General features: G+C 31.8%; 1 long non-coding RNA gene across 1 annotated transcript; it reads left to right on the forward strand.

Moving 5' to 3' along the window:
• The first annotated feature begins 1,923 nt into the window (after nucleotides 1-1,923).
• LOC139491154 (uncharacterized) lies at nucleotides 1,924-12,395 on the forward strand. Its single transcript, XR_011656469.1, has 3 exons — nucleotides 1,924-2,039; nucleotides 6,806-6,982; nucleotides 12,263-12,395. It is a non-coding gene; the product is annotated as an uncharacterized lncRNA (long non-coding RNA).
• The last annotated feature ends 216 nt before the right edge of the window (nucleotides 12,396-12,611 follow it).

The raw sequence follows: 12,611 nt of genomic DNA on the forward strand, positions 1-12,611 counted from the left end.
CAAATTTACAGGTTTTAATTGTAGTTTCTTAAATATCCAATCTAATTAAAATATTGATCTCTGATTACGTTATATACTACATATGAGTGTAGTATAACGTAAGCAGAGATCGATATTTTAATTAGATTGTTAAATATCATGTATATTTCGGAGTTTAGTATGACGTTCATTATTACTGAACTAGTACACATTTTTAAGGGGCCAGCTGGAAGCATGTCTCCGGGTGCAGGATTTTCTCGCTGTATTGAAGACCAATTGGTGACCTTTGGGTGTTTTCCGTTCTTTGGTTCGGTTGGTGTCTCTTTGGCACATTTCTCGTTTCGATTCTAAATTTTACTGTCTTAATTAACATGATTAATATAATTATTTTGTATATAATATATTCTAAATTAAACAAACTTGATTCATTCAGAATGAGTCTCACGTTCAACTGCAGTTTCAAAGGTAGACTGAAAACGTCATGCAGATAGAAAACTGATATACACAGAGGCGGATTTAGAGGGTTTTTCAGGGGGCCCGGGTCCCCCCTTTTGTGAGAAAAATTTGGTTGCTTATATAGGGAATCACTGAAGCATGACTGGAGCGGGCCCCCTCTTAGGCAGTCAGTGGGCCCCCTCTTATGAAAATTTCTGGATCCGCCACTGATACATAATATGTAAATATATTATTTATTCATAAAATAGCTTTTATATAATTGAAATGTATAAATACTAACGAAATGTCTCGCCTGCTTTACTATCTATGATTTATTTTATGTTGATAGTCCTGTTGTTTACTACAAATATCGTGTAAACTTGTAACATTATATAATCAACAATGAAAAGATGTTAAGGTCAGAAAAAAACAAATCAGACAGACATGTTTATCTTTTACAACATTATTACGTACACAAAATATAGTTGACGTACTGCTTAAAGTATACATGTACAAGAAATAAACCAAACAATGAAAACCTAATATGAACCAATGAACCATACAAATGCAGTCAAGGTCAAATGAACCCTGCCGTTTTTCTGAATTGAATCATGTAATATTTTCATTTTGTGTTCCTTTATAGCTGACTATACAGTTTGGGTTTTTCTCATTGTTGAAGGCTACAAGATATGATTTCCAATCATTGCTTACATCATTTGAACTTTTGTGAATAGTTGTCTCATTTAATAGGAATCATACCACATCTCCTTATTGTCATACTGGTGTACGTTAAAAACAATGTAAAATCAAAAAAATACTGAACTCCGAGGAAAATTAACGGATAGTCCCTAATCAATGGCAAAATCAAAAGATCGAACACATCTAACGAATAGATAACAACTGTCATATTGGACTATGTCTTATCTAGAAAATGATGGATTAAACCTGGTTTTTAGAGCAAGCTAAACCTCTCACTTGTATGACAGTCGCATCAAATTCAATAATATAACAACGATGTGTGATCAAAACAATAGGACATAATAGGTAAAAATGTGAAAAAAGAATTGAACAGATGTGAGCTTGTGCACCATATATAAACTCAACAAATGTGACATCACCAACCCCACCCCCTAAAATTGTCGCCAACTTTATAACGTTGTCCACTAAAAAGGGGGATATATATCATAAAAGGGGGCCAGGATGAAATTAGAAAAAAAATTGGCAGGACAGGATTTTTCAGTAAAAAAAAAGGCAGGATGATACACTTTGCAAAAAAAAAAAATCACGATGGCAATTAATGTATTTTCCTTTTTAGGATAAACTTAAAAAAAAAAAAAGCAGGACAGAAATACCACCTTTGAAAAAAGGCAGGACAAAATTTTCGATCTTAGCCACCTCCCTCTTAAAATTCAAATGGTAGCTCCCTAACACATTTACATACATATTGCAACGTTTATGGGTCATCGCAAATTCCCCTGTTTCTATTTTTAGATATTATATATAACCAGATTGTCCGTTCACTTTTCGCGGGGATCGTTGTTCTCGTGCTTGAGACTCAATGACTTAGATATTTAAAAACCTCGTCTGGACAATATTTCCTTAGATTGGGGATAACTTTCGTACTGGTAAGATGTACTTTAAATTTCACTATATTTATTTTCAATGTTTGACTTAAATATGTCCATTTATTTACATTTGATTATTTTGTTTTGAATCAAACATTTCTTAATTCATAAATGTACGTTTCCGTTCCAAAAAAATAGAAGGAATTGTACACTAGCTAGATATTTTATGATTTCGGGTTTATAAAGAAATGGGGTATATTTGCATTGGTTAGCGATATCGAAGAATGGGGAATATTTTAGAGAAACGGTCGTTAATCTTCAGAATTGTTCGTGCCTTACTCTGAAATTGAACTTTGTATTATCGCATGCATGTGTTTTTTTTTTTAATTCATAAACTCATAGTGGGATTTATAATAAGGCGGATTAAGAGGGTTTTTCAGAGGACCCCCCCCCCCTTTTCTTGGAGAAAAATGTAATGATTGTATAGGGAATCACTGAAACATGACAGGAGTGGGCCCCCACTTATGAAAATTTCTGGATCCGCCACTGAACCTGGTCATTGCTATTGAAAAATGTGTTACAGACATTGCTCTGGTTAGACCGAAAATCAGACGGAAAAATTGTTTTTATGCAATTTTTTTTAACTGGACATATTTTGGTCCCTAGTATAGTGTAACAAAGTCGGTGGGAACCGGTGGGTATATATATATATGTACTTATCTCGGAAGATGGGACGTCAAACTTGATTGATATAATTTAGTTTCTTGTTAAAGACAACTACTAGTGTACAGCAAGGAAAGGAGTAAGGGCCGATTTTGACCTCAAAAATTAAGTTCATATGACGAAAGATTTAAGACACTTTTTAAACATTTAAGTGTCTATTTCAGTTGATTCAATTACTTTATGTGAAAAAATTTAACTGATTTTCTCATTAAAAACGCTCCGATTCTAGCTTAAATTTGAAAAATCTATCAAATATGTCAAAAAATGTCACTTTTCAGATTGTTTTTGTCAAAAATAAAAGTGGCCACATCCTAGTTCTATAATATAAGACTCTGCAGGTTCATATCATTTACATTCAACGTTTTTTATCGGATATTTTTTTTTTACTATATGCAGGTTCATATCATTTACATTCAACGTTTTTTATCGGATATTTTTTTTTTACTATGTTCATATCATTTACATTCAACGTTTTTTATCGGATATTTTTTTTTTACTTTATAATAGTAAAAAAAAAATATCCGATAAAAAACGTTGAATGTAAATGATATGAACATAATAGTAAAAAAAAAATATCCGATAAAAAACGTTGAATGTAAATGATATGAACCTGCAGAGTCTTATATTATAGGACTAGCCGCATCCGTGTTCATCCTCAAACTTTATATATGTTATGTATTATCATCAAATACAACTTGCATTTCAATATTAAGAATGCGGCCACTTTCATTTAAGACGGAAACCGGTTAAAATTTAACAAACTAGAATGCTAAAATTGTGAAGATTTCAGTAATTTAGCATGACTTTATGATTCTAGTACCCGATACATGTGCATTGTATTGTAAAAACATCCAATATTTATGTAGCAGAAACATTCTACTTTCTAATAAATAACTAAAACTTTACATTTTCACAATTTTGTAAAACTGCTATATTTTGGGGCCAAAAAGCGGTCTTACTGAACCTACTCCTTTATACGAACAAATTGTCTTGCCATGCAAGTATTATAGACTTATTAAAGGCTTTATCCTGTTCTTCGTTTATTATATCTGTTTGTTTCCTGTAGCCAGTAATAGTTCGCAAGTCATCATGATTACTTTATTAGTTTCATGTGTACTTGTAGAGATATTCCATTGAAAATTTTATTTGTTAACTTCCAGTGATGGTTTTTTTTTTTTATATGCGATGAAATGTTATGTGAAATTTTGTCTATAGTACTGGACAGGATAAGCTTTAAGCATGCCAAATACTTCTTTATTTTATCTGTACAATTTGTTTGAAAAGTGCAAATTTAACAAAGACTTATATATGGGAAAATCAATGGTGGTATTACACCTGGTAAAGATTTTGCTATTTTTCAAGCTATGAGTCGTTGAAAATTGCCTCAATTTGCTTAGAATGATCATGAAAAAACACTTTTTTGTGCAAAAAAAGAAATCTATGAGATAAAAGTATGAAATAAATTTTGAGTAGAAAGGTTTTATAAAATGTTTTAAGAAAATAAAAATAAAAAATGGTGTGACCGAACTTGTTTTCTTGCTACAAGTAAAAATGTTCGGTATTTGTATAAATATTTTTGATAATGTAATCAATCAGCAAGTTTTCTTCGTACAAATAAAGTCTAACCAATAAAATTGCACATATCTGTACCGCGCTGAAGTGCAGCTAAAGTACGTCCATTATTCATTTTTCATTATTCAAAATTCAATAATGAATAATGAAAAAGTTCACTATTCAATGTTGAGTGATGAATAATGAATAATGAAAAAGTTTGTTTAATTATTCAAGTTGAAGCGTCGAATAGTGAAATAAGAATTAAAAAAATGACCGTGACACTGAAGAATAGTGAAAATTAATAAAAAGACAACGTAGAGTATTTTGATTAATATATAGATCTGGTGTACAAAAACATTGTTTGCACTTCATGTTTGTGGTATAACATCTTTGCTGCAAGTTTATTGTTTTTCTGTTTAGTATAAAATTCATATTAAGATCCATTTTGTAACATCTTGTGATCAATTTATTTGGCAATCGCCAATGGCATTCAGCAGGGTTAACCCGTTTAAGTTGTTCGACCTGGTAGTCAAATGCGTTTTGTTAAAATATACTTTTCACTTTTTTGGTCTTTTGGAAAATGTTGTTTGAGCTGTATTTAGACCCTTCTACAACGAAATTTGTTTTACATGCACACGTATAAAAATTGCGGTTTTTATCCAACGCAATCATAGGTTTGAACGTAGTTTTCAATTTAGACTTGTTTATATTTTTTCGTTTGGGCTTGTATCATATTTTCCCAACAGTTTATATGATCCGTTCATCCTACTTTGACTCTTTAAATTCAAGAGTCTATCCTAAATTGAGATAAATTATATGGCCTTCCAAATACCGTTTCGATCCCTAATATCACCGAAGAGACATTTATTGTCGAAATCCGGATCTGGTGTACAAAAAAAATTGTTTGCACCTCATGTTTGTGGTATAACATCTTTGCTACAAGGTTATTGTTTTTCTGTTTAGTATAAAATTGCACACGTATAAAAATTGCGGTTTTTATCCAACGCAATGTCTGAATTGAAAACTACGTTCAAACCTATGATTGCGTTGGAAAAAAACCGCAATTTTTATACGTATGCATGTAAAACAAATTTTGTTGTAGAAGGGTCTAAAAACAGCACAAACAACATTTTCCAAAAGACCAAAAAAGTGAAAAAGTATATTTAAACAAAACGCATTTGACTAACAGGTCGAACAACTGATGTTCTTTAACCCTTCTGACTGCCATTGGCGATTGCCAAATAAAATTGGATCACAAGATGTAACAAAATGGATCTTAATATAAATTTAATACTAAACAGATTTTTTTTTATATATATATATAAGTGCCTATAAATTTTTAAATAGCAGCACATGACATACAAATCTATGGAAGTGTGGATTATTCAGTACAGAGATTAATTCAATTACACAAATAAAATTATAGATTGCCTAACAATGTAGTTTTAACACACTATTTAGTATGTAAATATAAGAATGTTTAAAATATTTACAAAATGATGAAAATAAACGCAATATTTCGCTAGACCAACTAGCTTTATCAAGCGTGCATCTATCCAGGTGAAATCGGATGTACAGATGATAAGGAACTTTTGCAGCTCAATGTATATGTTGCACTTAGCTGCCTTGAAAATAAGAAAATTTTGCAGCTCAATGTCTATGTTGCAAAAAATAAGAAAATTTACAGATCTAACAATGTTGGGTTGATGTGTAGACGATGTGTATATATATATTATATATATATGTTTTGGTATTCAGGTCGTCCATACATTGAACCCCGGAATTTCTGTTAAAAATAGTTAGGAAAATCCACTGGTTGATCCTCCGAAACTAAATAAAGAAATAAAATTAAACTTTAAAGTGTTTTTATTTTTTGTTCTGATATTAATTTGAATATTTGTTAGATAACACCAATATGACGAATTTAGAAATACGAAATATAGCTATAGTGTCACGGTCATTTTTTAAATTTTTATTTCACTATTCACCGCTTCAACTTGAATAATGAAACATAACTTATGTGTCTATTTCATTATTTATTATTAAATTTTGAATAATGAAAAATGAAAAATGGACGTACTTCAGCGCGGTCATATCTGTCTACAAATTTGCAGATTTGGGCAAACAACTACATGTATATATAGACTGACTGTGTACTGCGAAAGTACAATCCAAGATGGCGGTACCTGCACTATGATAATCTTGCCTTAAAGCAAATACATCTTAGGGTTACGCGATATATTCTATACAGTTATAAAATCTAACGGTTCTATTATATATCGATAATATTAAGTTTGCATTGCACAAGGTCATGTTTTCCTTCTAAGTCTATATAAGACGTAGCCAAACTCTGAGCCAATGACTGCTATCTTAGCTGCGAGCACCCTCAGATAAATATTAAGTGTTTTTCTGCCTTGTATATATTATATTGTTATCCGTTTGTTTTTTTTTGTTGCTGTTATTCTAAAATTGTTTTTTGGTATTATTTTTTTTCGTGTCATGAGTGTTAAAAGATATGCACAGAAAAATTGTTTGTTGCTTTTTTGTAGAATTCATACACTGAAAGAAGAACGTCATTACAGTGGTAGTCAGGATGCTTACGTGTCAAACGATCCTCATTTTCTTGGCCATGTCTTTGCCCTTCATAGCGTGCAGTTCAAAGTCATGTGTTATGGACATATTAGATGATTTTGAACAAATGAAAGTGGACATGGCAAGGTCTAAAGGTATGTTTTTAATACTTTGTTTATAGATAAAACTTGATAATTGTCAGCATTTTCATACGCCCGTCAACGGGACGTTTAATGGTATACAAATGTCCGGCGTCCGTCTATCCGGCGTCCACATGTCGCACCGTAACTTGAGAACCGCTTATCCAAATTTCATGAAACTTTACATAGTTGTTTCTTATGATCGTTAAACGATCTGTATACTTTTAGGTGAAAATAGGATTTAAACTTTTTGAGTGACGGGACTTTATAACTAAAACAGCGGGTGTATTTTTCACATGCGGCGCTGTATCTCAAATATGATTATTGCATAAAACTTCTCACACAAGACGAAGGGCGTATCATACGCTCATGGCGCAGCTGTTTATTGTAGTATGAATGGCTTGTGAGCAATAGAAAAAAGTGGTTTTTTTTTAAATTATTGCTTTTATCATTGTTACTTTATCGAAATGCAAATATTTACTGTGTCATCCGTCGTTTGTGGTTTATTGTTTTAAGCCTACAAGGACAGTCCTGATACTGCAAAATGTATGGTTCCATGAACAATGTTTAAAAGTATGGGATACTTTTATTAAATTATTTGTCTTACAGATCTTCAAAATGAATTCATGACCCATTAGTTTCGTTCAATACAGTGGTACAAGTACTGAAGTACTCAAGGTGGCCAGTTTTGCAAATCGCAATCTGAGTGTCACTATCTTTCTTTGCGTACCTTTTTTACCGTACAATGTGAACCATTCAACGAAATATTGAACAAATTGAGGCAAGGTTAACTCAATTCGTGCATGTTTACTTATTTCTCCGTTAATTGAGAACGGTTGTAGAAAATATTAAATCTCAGGGGCGGATCCAGCCATTTTAAAGGGGTCCAACTACATGTCCCCATTCAAATGCATTGATCGTCAAAAAAAGGGGGCTTCAACCCCCGGAACCCCACCCAACCCATAACATTTTTATTGTTTCTTTACTTGGATGCGATAGGTAGTATTTCATTTGGTCATTTATATTAGATTTAAGAAATTTATATAGATATATTTTATTATTTTCGTTCAAGTTATTTATTTTATCACCAATAAGAGTTTGATAATAGTTAATATAACCTTTTTTTAATTGGGGTTTTCACTTTTTAGTCTGTTTTAAAGTTTTAATTTCCTCAATAAGTTTGTCAATATTTATATCTTGTGACACAATTTTTGCAAAAGTATACCAAGAGTATGTTCCTTTAGTATCTAAATTTTTAGTTAATTTAAAGGCTTCATTAAGAAGTTGGTTTAGATTTTCAATATTTAATCTAGATAGGTACATCATAGTTTTGGTTTTTATGAAAGTTTGGGTTTTATGAAAGTTTCTAATGGCAGAAGTCCTAGTTCATTTCTAACAGCTTGATTTGTTGAGCGTCTGTTTGTCCCCGGTACTTGTTTAATAAAATGAAGCTGGTTTTTTTCTAAAATAGTTTAATAGCACAGGGGCGGATCCTGCCATTTTAAAAAAGGGGGGTTCCTAACCCAGGACAAAAAAGGGGTGGGGGGTGGTTCCAATTACATGTCCCCATTCAAATGCATTGATCGTCCAAAAAAAAGGGGGGGGTTCCAACCCCCGGAACCCCCCCTCTGGATCCGCGCCTGAATAGCATCTGGTGTTGAGCTATTTTTGTTAGCTCGGAGTTTAGCTCTAAAAAAATGAATTTAAGTATCCATATAACATATTTCACTATTATATGTTAGAATAGGTTTAATTAAAGTTTCAAAAAGGTTGCAAGACACAGGAAGTTGTCCAAAGCCTAATAAGTAAGAGGTAATAGCAAATAAAATTTGTCTTGCCTTTTTTGCAAGATCTGAACTACAACTAGTTAGACTGCCATTAATATATATTAGATGTTATTACACATCCAAGGTATTTATATTCATATACTTTTTCAAGGTATTTTTCTTTAAATTTCAAAAAGGGGTTTATTTATTTTACCTGAGTTATTTTGTAGTATTATGGTTTTAGATGTTTTTGTATTAACTGTTAATTGCCATTTAGCACAATACTCAGAGAGATTATTTAAGCTATTTTGCAGACCGTTTTCGCTCTCTGATAATATGATCAAATCATCTGCAAATAGGAGACTTCCTATGTCAGAATTTCTAAGTTTTACAGGGGTACAGTGTTACTTTTCAAATATCTGACTTAAGTCATTTATAAAAATGTTAATTAAAGTGGAGCTTAAAGAATCTCCTTGGCTTACACCTTTATCTGTAATAAAATGTCTAAGACTCTGAATTCTTATGTTCGAAAGAACCAAGGGTATGATTGAATTGTGCTTTAATGATGTTAACGATGTGTTTACCTACTACTAGTTTACACAATTTATACATTATTCCTAGCCGCCAAAGAGAGTCGAAGGCATTTTAAAGTCTATGAAGCAAATATTTGTTTTCTTTTTATTTTTATGAAGGTATTTATTTATGATAGATTTAAGAATAATTAAGCTATCAGAAGTTCTATGATTCTCTCGAAATCCAAACTGTCAGTGGTTATATTTGGATTCTATTATCTAACAATGCACTAAATACTTTTGACAAACAGCTCATTAAAGCAATTCCTCTATAATTATTTAAATCATATTTGTCTCCTGATTTATGAATTGGAATAGTATATGATTTTCCCCATAATTTAGGATACTATCCAGATTTTAGTATAGCATTGAAAAAGATTTAATTGTAAGAGGGCTCCTGAATTTAATAATTTCATTTAAAATTTTATCAGGTCCTGAAGATTTACCTGTTTTTGTTTATTTATAATAATTTTAACCTGATAGTGTAAAAGGTTTGTCAGTGGTGTTTATATATAGCATTTTATCTTCAATGTTTTTAAATTCTGTTTCTATGTGTTTTTGAAATTCTTTGTTGACAGAAGAGCAGTTTCCTTGGTTTTGAAAATGTTTTTCTAGCTCTTCTAAGTTTTTAAATATTTCTTCAGAGTTATCTTCGTGTTTTGTGGTCGTTTTCATTTCTTTAAGTATTTTCCAATGTTCCTCTGAATCTGAATTATTTTTATAGTAGTTTTCAAGTTTGTTTTTTTAAATATCTGTTTTATCTCTAGCTTTTTTTTTTGTTTAATCATCTTTTTGAAAGTTTTTAGAAGGTTAAAATATCTAGTTTTATATGTTTTATCAAATGGATTTGCTTTAATATTTCTCCCTATGGCATTTATTTGATGTTTTAAATCTGTTATTGCATTATCCGACCATGGTTGTTTATTTTTTGGTTTACTTAAAAGTTTTTTTCTTTTAAATACACAATTTTCATATGATCTGATAGATAATTAAACTCATGTGTTCTAAAATATTCAACTGAGTAAAGGAGACTCTCACTTACAATAGGATTATCTACAACACTTGAACCATTGCTTGTCATACAAGTAAAATTCCCATTATATCACCAATATATCTACTATTTAATACTGAATTCTACCTTTGCTCTGTCTAATAATGTTGCATGACCGCGCCAGTTATTAGATACCATAGAGTCCAAATAGTTTTTGCCGGTGTATATAAAAAAGATGTGGTATGATTGCCAATGAGACAACTGTCCACAAGAGACCAAAATGACAGACATTAACAACTATAGGTCACCGTACGGTCTTCAACAATGAGCAAATCCCATACCGCATAGTCGGCTATAAAAGGCCCCGATATGACAATGTAAAACAATTCAAACGCATTTTTTGTTGTTAAGGATGAGGGATGAATATGAATATGTTAACTGCCACATCCTGTCTGTTTTTGTTAGATGTTTTTCTTGTATTGATCTGATGAGTCTTTTTCAACTGAAGTTAATATAGATATATTGTGATGTTACACTATTTTCCAAGGTTAGAGGTAGGGTTGAGTTATCACAAACAAAACCCGCCACATTCTATGTTTGTCTATGCCAAGTCAGGAGTTCAGTAGTTGTTGTTGGTAAATGTTTGTTATATTAGTTTTTCGTAAATTATTTTTCAATAAAGTGGGCCCAATTTTTTTGTCAATTTAATTGTTTCATATGTTGAATGTAGGCTTTTATAGCCTTTTATACGGTATTGGGTTTCGCATTGTTGGAGGCCGTACGGTGGTATATAGTTACTTTTATCATTTTATTTGACCTTTTTAGGTGGATAATTGCATTAGTATCTCCCAGGCAATCTTACCACTTTCTCCTTATTTTTGTTTATCAAAGTCGTCTGAAAATTAAAATAAAAAAACTCTCATCAATCATTTGTCATTAGAACATTACATAGTTACTGACTGTTATATCCTAACTTTGAGTAAGAACTAATTGATGAAAGCCATACTTTATTGTAGTTTTAACATGGGTAGGCATTATATTCGTAATTATTTTTGCCCGAGCGATAGTGAGGGCTAAAATAACACGAATATAATGCCGACCCATGTTGAAACTGCAATTAAGTACAGCATGCATCAATTATTTCGATTCTGATTAACTCAATTAGGTTTATATCTATGTCCGATGTGTATAAGTGTGAGCGTATGTGTAGGCTCTTCCATGAAACTCATTTTTTTGTTTGTAAACAAGCAATTAAACGACGGCACTGGCAATTCGATTTTTAGATGTAGGAGTTTTGAACAGCCAGCATGAACGGTTGTTGTATCTAGGTCAAATATGTCAATTTCGAATTTCAACATATAACACTCAAAATAAATGAATTAGTAACACCATGGGCATCATTTAAAAGTTTGGGAAGTGTTAAGTTAATGAAATATATTTAATCCATGTCAGTTTGATAAAATTCATTATTCTGCAGAAGTCAATATACGCATGTGCAAACAAATTTTATTGGATTTAGAGCATGGGTTTATTCACAAAGCGAAAGAAGCACATCATATTAGAACCGGACACTTTTTATGTTTTCTGACCCCTTACACCTCCCTCAGTACTTTCCAATTCCAATAATGTAACACCAAATAGGCAAACTACGTTACAAGGGGCGATCATTTGATTTTTCGCCAGACCAGGACCATTTTGGAAATGAATATGCTGACATGGAAAGAACTGATAATAAATATTTTTGCAAAGATATAAGAAAATGTGAATATTATGCCCTACAAAATTGCGAAACAATTCATTGTGTTGAAATTAAATAAGAAAGCCTATAAGAGCAGAATTCCGTTGAGAAAAAAATGTTTGCTCCTTTAGAAACGTAACTGGTCGTTCCATAAAACTGATCGAATTCAATAATTTTAGTTCTTTGTTTATTTGTTATAACTGATTATACTTTTGTTTATTTATACAGCAGTCAAGCCAGCATTTTTTGCAGCACTAACTCCGCATTTTACATTAACTGGAATAAATGCCGTATTGAAATTCGATGATGTCAAAGTGAATAGAGGTGAAGCATATGATCCATCAACAGGCGTGTTTACAGCGAGGGTTCCAGGACTATACCATTTTTCATGTATGATTTTGGCAAATCATCGTGCCGTCGTTCATTATCAAATGAACAAGAATGATCAGCCATATATTCTAGGTTACTCCCATAAAGGACTAGCTGCAGACTCGAGTACTATTAGTGCTGTGATGGAGCTAGCAGTTGGAGATCGAGTATTCGTGAAACATAGACATACTAGAGCTTCAGAAGTTGT

This window comes from Mytilus edulis, chromosome 10 (assembly GCF_963676685.1).
Source record: "Mytilus edulis chromosome 10, xbMytEdul2.2, whole genome shotgun sequence".
In the NCBI taxonomy this organism is placed as follows: Eukaryota; Metazoa; Mollusca; class Bivalvia; order Mytilida; family Mytilidae; genus Mytilus; species Mytilus edulis.